This window comes from Pteropus vampyrus, unplaced genomic scaffold (assembly GCF_000151845.1).
Source record: "Pteropus vampyrus isolate Shadow unplaced genomic scaffold, Pvam_2.0 Scaffold84, whole genome shotgun sequence".
NCBI classification, from domain to species: Eukaryota; Metazoa; Chordata; class Mammalia; order Chiroptera; family Pteropodidae; genus Pteropus; species Pteropus vampyrus.
The window spans coordinates 2,554,850-2,561,453 of record NW_011888865.1 but is presented as its reverse complement, the minus strand read 5'-3'; the positions used below and the strand labels follow the sequence as shown (position 1 = coordinate 2,561,453).

Below are 6,604 nucleotides of genomic sequence, written 5' to 3'. Positions count from 1 at the left end.
CATAATTAAAATGCCAAAATTTAAAGACAAAGAGAATCTTAAAAGCAGCAAGAGAAAAGCAGTTAGTTACCAACAAGGAACTTCTCTAAAAATGTCAGTTGATTTTTCAACAGAAACCTAACAGGCCAGAAGGGATTGGCATGAAATATTCAAAGTGATGAAAAGCAGGAACCTATAACCAACATAACTCCACCTAGCAAAGCTATCATTTAAAATCAAAGGACAGATAAAGAGCTTCCCAGAAAAGAAAAAGCTAAAGGAGTTCATCACTACCAAACCAATATTACAAAAAAATGTTAAAGGGACTTCTTTAAAAAGAAGAAAAGAAATATTAATAATAAAATGGCAAAAACTACATATTTATCGACAATTACATTAAATGTAAATGTACTAAATGTTTCGATCAAAAGACATCGGGTGGCTGAATAGATAAGAAAACAAGACCCATACATATGCTGTCTACATGAGATGCACTTCAGATTGAAAGTAACACACAGACTGAAAGTAAAGAGATTGAAAAAGATATTTCATGCAAATAGAAACAACAAAAAAAAAGCTGGGGTAGAAACACCTAGATCAGACAAAACAGACTTTGAAACAAATGCTAAAACAAGAGACAAAGAAGAAAATACCAAAATGATAAAGGGATCAGTCCAACATGAGAATATAAATATTGTAAATACTTATGCACCTAAACATATAAAGCAAATACTGATGAACATAAAGAGGGAGATTTACAGTAATACAGTAGTTGTAGAGGACTTTAACACCCCATTGAAGTCAATGGATAGACCATCCAGACAAAAAAATCAACAAGGAAAAAGTGGACTTAAATGACATATTAGACCAGAGAGACTTAGTTGATATTTTTAGAGCATTTCATGCCAAAGCAGCAGAATAAACATTCTTTTCAAGAGTACATGGAACATTTTCCAGAATAGACCACAGGTTAAGCCACAATACAAATCCCAATAAATTTAAGAAGACGGAAATCATATCAAGCATCTTCGTTGATCACAATGGTATAAAACTAAAAACCAATTACAAAAAGAAAACTGAAAAATATACAAATATGTGGAGGCTAAATAATATGCTACTAAATAACAAATGGTTAACAAGATCAAGAAATAAATCAAAAGATACCTTGAGACAAATGAAAATGAAAACACAATGCCCCCACCACCCCCCCACAAATCTCTGGGACACAGCCAAAACAGTTCTAAGAGAGAAATTCATAGCAATATAAGCCAAACTCAAGAAATAAGAAAAAGTCTCAAACAATCTAACATTATACATAAAGGAAGTGGAAAAAAGAATAACAGACAAAGCCCAAAAGGAATAGAAAAAAGGAAATAATAGAGATCAGAGCAGAAATAAATGAAATAGTCTAAAAAAAAATACAAAAGATCAGTAAAACCAATAGCTAGTTCTTTGAAAAGATAAACAAAATTGATAACCCTTTAACCAGTTTCATCAAGAAAAAAATAAAATAAAATAAATCAGAAATGAAAGAGAAGTAAAAAAATGACACGACAGAAATACAGCGAATTATAAGAAAATACTACAAACAATTATATGGCAACAAATTGGACAGTTTAGAAGAAATGGATACCTTCCTAGAAATATAAAATCTTCCGAGACTAAGTTAGGAAAAAACAGAAAATCTGAACAGACTGATAACTACTAATGAAATTGAAGCAGGAATTAAAATACTCCTAACAAACAAAAGTCCTGGACTGGATGGCTTCACAAGTGAATTTTATCAAACATGCAAAGAAGAATTAACACCTATCCTTCTCAAATTATTCCAAAAAATTCAAGAGGAGAGAAAGCTCCTAAGCATTTCTTTTTTTACGATGTCACCATTACCCTGATTCCAAAACCAGACAAAGACATTATAAAAAAAGAAAATTATAGGCCTACATCCCTAATGAACATAGATGAAAAAAAATCTTCAACAAAATATTACAAACCGAATCCAGCAATGCATTAAAAAGATCGTACATCATGCTCAAGTGCGATTTATTCCTGGGATGCAAAGTTGGTTCAATATCCACAAATCAATTAATGTGATATGTTACATAGACAAAACAAAGGATAAAAATCACATATTCACATCAATAGATGCAGAAAAGCATGTGAGAAAATCCGGCATCCATTTATGATAAAAATTCTCAGAAAAATGGGAATAGAGGGAACATACTTCGACATAATAAAGGCTATATATGACAAACCCACAACTAACATCATACTCAACATGGAAAAGCTGAAAGCTTTTTAAGACCAAGAACAAGACAAGGATGTCTACTTTCACCATTTCTATTCAAGTATTGAATGTCCCAGCCATAGCAATCAGACAAGAAAGAGAAATAAAAGGTATCCAAATTGGAAAGGAAGAAATAAAACTTTCACTATTTGTAGATGACATGACACTGTATATAGAGAACTCCCCAAATTTAAAAAAAAAAACAAACTATTAGAACTAATAAATGAATTAAGTGAAGTAATAGGATACAAAATTAAAATTCAGGAATCAGTTGCACTTTTATACACCAAAACTATCAGAAAGAGAAATTAAGAAAACAATCTCACAATCGCATCAAAAAATAAAATACCTAGGAATAAATTTAACCAAGAAGGTAAAAGACCTGTACTTGGAAAATTATAAGGCATTGAAGAAAAAAAATTGAAGATGACACATATAAATGGAAGCATGTACCATGTTCATGGATAGGAAGAATTAACATCATTAAAATGTACATACAACCCAAAGCAATCTATAGATTCAGTGCAATCCTTATCAAAATACCAATGGCATTTTTCACAGAACTAGAACAAATAATCCAAAAATTTATATGGAATCACAAAAGACTCTGAATAGCAATGGCAAGCTTGAAAAAGAAAAAAAAAAAGTTGGAGGTATGAGGCTATCTGATATCAAACTATATTACAAGGCTATAGTAATCAAAATAGAATGCTACTGGCATAAAACAGACACACAGATCAATGGAACAAAACAGAGAGTCCAAAAATAAGCCCATGCCTATATGGTCATTTAATCTATGACAAAGGAGGCAAGAATATACAATAGAGTAAAGACAGTCTCTTCAATAAATGGTGTTGAGAAAACTGAAGAGATATATGTAAAAAAATGAAACAGACCACTTATTTACACCATACCCAGGAATAAAATCAAAATGGATTAAAGACTTAAATGTTAGACTCAACTCATAATACTCCTAGAAGAAAGTAAAGGCAGTAAACTCTTTGACATTGTTCTTAGTAATATTTTTTTCTGATATATCTCCTTGGTCAAGGAAAACAAAAGAAAAAAATAAACAAATGGAACTACATCAGGCTAGATACTTTTTGCATATCAAAGGAAATCATCAACAAAATGAAAAGACAACCTAACAAATGGGAGAAGATATTTGCCAATGATATATCCAATGAAAGGTTAGGATCCAAAAGTTCTAAAGAACTCATAGAGCTTAACACCAAAAAAAACAAATATTCCAATTAAATAATGGGCAGAGGACTTGAACAGACATTTCTTCAAAAGGACACACGGATGTCCAATAGACATATCAAAAGATGCTCAACATCACTAATCATCAGAGAAATGAAAATTAAAACAACAATGAGATATCGCCTCACATCTGTGAGAATGGCTGTCATCAATAAATCACAAACAAGTGTCGGTGAGGATGTAGAAGAAAGGAAACCCTCGTTCACTATTGGGACTGAATACTGGTCCACTATGGAAAACAGTATGGAGTTTCTTCAAAAAATTAAAAATAGAACTACCTTATGACCCAGCAATTCCACTTCTGGGTAACTATCTAAAAAAGTCTAAAACACTAATTCAGAAAGATATATGCATCCCTATGTTCACTGCTTCATCATTTATAATAACCAAGATATGGAAGCAACTTAAGTGTCCATTAATAGATGACTGAATAAAGAAGATGTGGTACATGTATACAATGGAATATTACTCCGCCATAAGAAAGAATGAAATCTTACTATTTGTGACAACATGGATGGACCTGGAGGTTATTATGCTAAGTGAAATATGTCAGACAGAGAAAGACAAATACCATATGATTTGGCCTGTGGGTCAAATTTCACTTATTTGTGGAATCTAAAAAATAAAATAAACTAACAAATAAAACAAAAATAGACTCGTAGATACAGAGGACAAACTGCTGGTTGACAGATGAAAAGGGCAGTTGCAAGGATTGGGTGGAAAAGGTGAAGGGATTAAGAAGTACAAATTGCAGTTACAAAATAGTCGCAGGTATGGAAAGTACAGCATATGGAATGTAGTCAATAATATTGTAATAACGACGCATGGTGCCAGGTGGGTACTAAACTTATTGGGGGATCACTTCATAAATTATATATATGCCTAACCACTATGTTGTACACCTGAAACTAATATAAAATAATATAGAATGTAAACTCTAATTAAAATAAAAATTTAAAAAATATATATATATATAAAACTAACTAAATAATAGAAAAAAAATGTTTAAGGCCTAAATGAAGTTTATGAATCAGTCTTTCCTTGCTTCAATAATACTCCCCAGCAGTCCAGTGGGTATTTTTGAAAGATATGTTGACAAAAGAACATCCAGCCTAAGAAAACATCTTATTTATAAGAGTTTATTTGAACCAAACTGATGACAATTATTGGGAAGCAAAATCTCAACGGACTGAGAAAATGCTCTAGAGAATGGTAGTTTTGTAGCTTATTTTATACATTAGAATCAAAAAAGATTTGTAAAGGGGGTTACCTGCAATTCATTGGTATTAAATTAGGGAGGCAGGAGAAAGCAGAAGGGAAATCTCTGAGATTGGCTAAAAAGCAAAATGGAGAGACATACTTCTTTTACACTGGTGGGTACCAGATAGTTAACATTTACAGCACATAAAGATGGTATGTGGGCAACAAAATAACAATGTGGTCTTGTGTTCTGGTGCCAGTGATTGTGCCTTCCAGGGGTCTAGAAAAGTAGATTACTCTGACATTTCAAAGGTATGCTACCTTATATGCACAAAGACAATAGATAATTATAAAGTTAAAGAATGACATCTGTCCAGGAAGCTACAGGCCTAGGACGTGACTTTTCACTATAACCTTCTGTTTGTTAGAAATTTTTATTTCAGGCTACCTTGCGTGATTACTTTGCTCTTTGAGTTTGTAAAGCCCACCCGGCTGGCCTCCCCTGAGCTTGTCAGGTTTAGTATGTGGCCCCTTTTTCGTCCACAGATGCATTAACTCTTTTAGGCCGCTAGGGTGTCATTAGGTAAATCACTGCCTACAAAATGAGTTGTGAAACTGAGTAAACTTCTACTCCATTGCACTAACGGTAGTGTAGATGCCTTTAAGAGTTTACGTGATTTCTAAGAGTTCCAGAAAGCAACATAAACCAAGAGAGGGTCTCATCAAATCAATGTCCTCTCAGCCATTTCTGTTTCACAAAAAGTAGACGCTTAACTCATTTGCTCATTCACTCAGCAAACGTTCTTTGTGTCCCTGCTCAGGGACAAGTAAGAGTTAGGTGATGAGGGTACACCAAGTAAACACAAAATAAGAAAACTCCCTACCTTAAAAGATTCCCAGACCCTGAGGAGGTATATTCATGCCTCAAGCTCCATTTCTATTCTGGTGACTTAACCTGTCTTGACACTCTTGGAGGGTAGTTAAGTATTGTTCCTGTCTTCTCATTTAATCCTTCATCCCCTTTGGCAGTGAGGTGGAAACGAGACAGACCAGCTGCGAATTCTCCTTCCTCCTAGTATTCGTCATTTCTTAACCTCTAGTCATCTGTTAACTTGCCTGTAAAATTGTAGGTAATATTTAACATCTACTTTACAGGATTGTTGAGATGATTAAGAATAATGTAGGTAAAGTGCCTGGTATACAGTGATTGTTTGAAAAACAGTGGTAGCTATTTTAATAAGAAATGGAATGAGATAAAATAGTTGTCCAATAAGTAGTAGCTATTAAAATGGTAGTTCTTTGTCTTTAATCCCAAATTCATAGGGCTTGATGTATCAAGGTGAGGGTTAATGGATGTGGAGGACTATTTCCCCTGGTTCCTTTCTCATTCTGTATCATCTAAACCCTGTTTGTGCAAACCTTCCTGCTCTGTCCTAAGGAGCTCAGGGTGTGTCTGCTCCTCAGGCTGCCAAGTTCTACCTGCTGAAGCTTCCCGTGCAGCCAGAGGTCAAGCAGTTGGCAAAGTCAAGCCAGCCAGCTGCTGTGAAGTGATACTTCTGAAGGAAATCCTGGATCGTTCCTGTAAGGGAGTTGCACACTGCAGCCTGGATTAACCCAGGCTGTTCATCAGTGTGCCTCAGCTGCTCGTCCACTCTCTACCGGGCAGCTGGGCAAGAAACTCCAAGACCGCCACTCCCCACTGCCCAGAATGGCCAGAGGGAACACTAGGAATTCCTGATCAGTACAGGCTCTCTTTCCCAGAAAAGGGATTAAGCGTGCCCTGACAGAATTTACTCTTCCATCATTCTGTCTTGGGGTATGCAGTGGAAGAGAAAAGGGCCCCGAGCAGTCCATTCCCCCACCTCTTTAAAAATC

The 6,604-nt window shown here is 34.7% G+C and overlaps 1 protein-coding gene across 1 annotated transcript in view; it reads right to left on the bottom strand.

Annotated features, from left to right (window-relative positions):
* Nucleotides 1–5,739, bottom strand: part of TMEM135 (transmembrane protein 135) — a 247,629-nt gene extending 241,890 nt beyond the window's left edge. Inside the window, exon 1 of the mRNA XM_023532485.1 lies at nucleotides 5,614–5,739. The gene's annotated coding sequence lies outside the window, so the exon portion shown is untranslated. The remainder of the gene's footprint in view (nucleotides 1–5,613) is intronic.
* Between the last annotated feature and the right edge of the window lie 865 nt (nucleotides 5,740–6,604).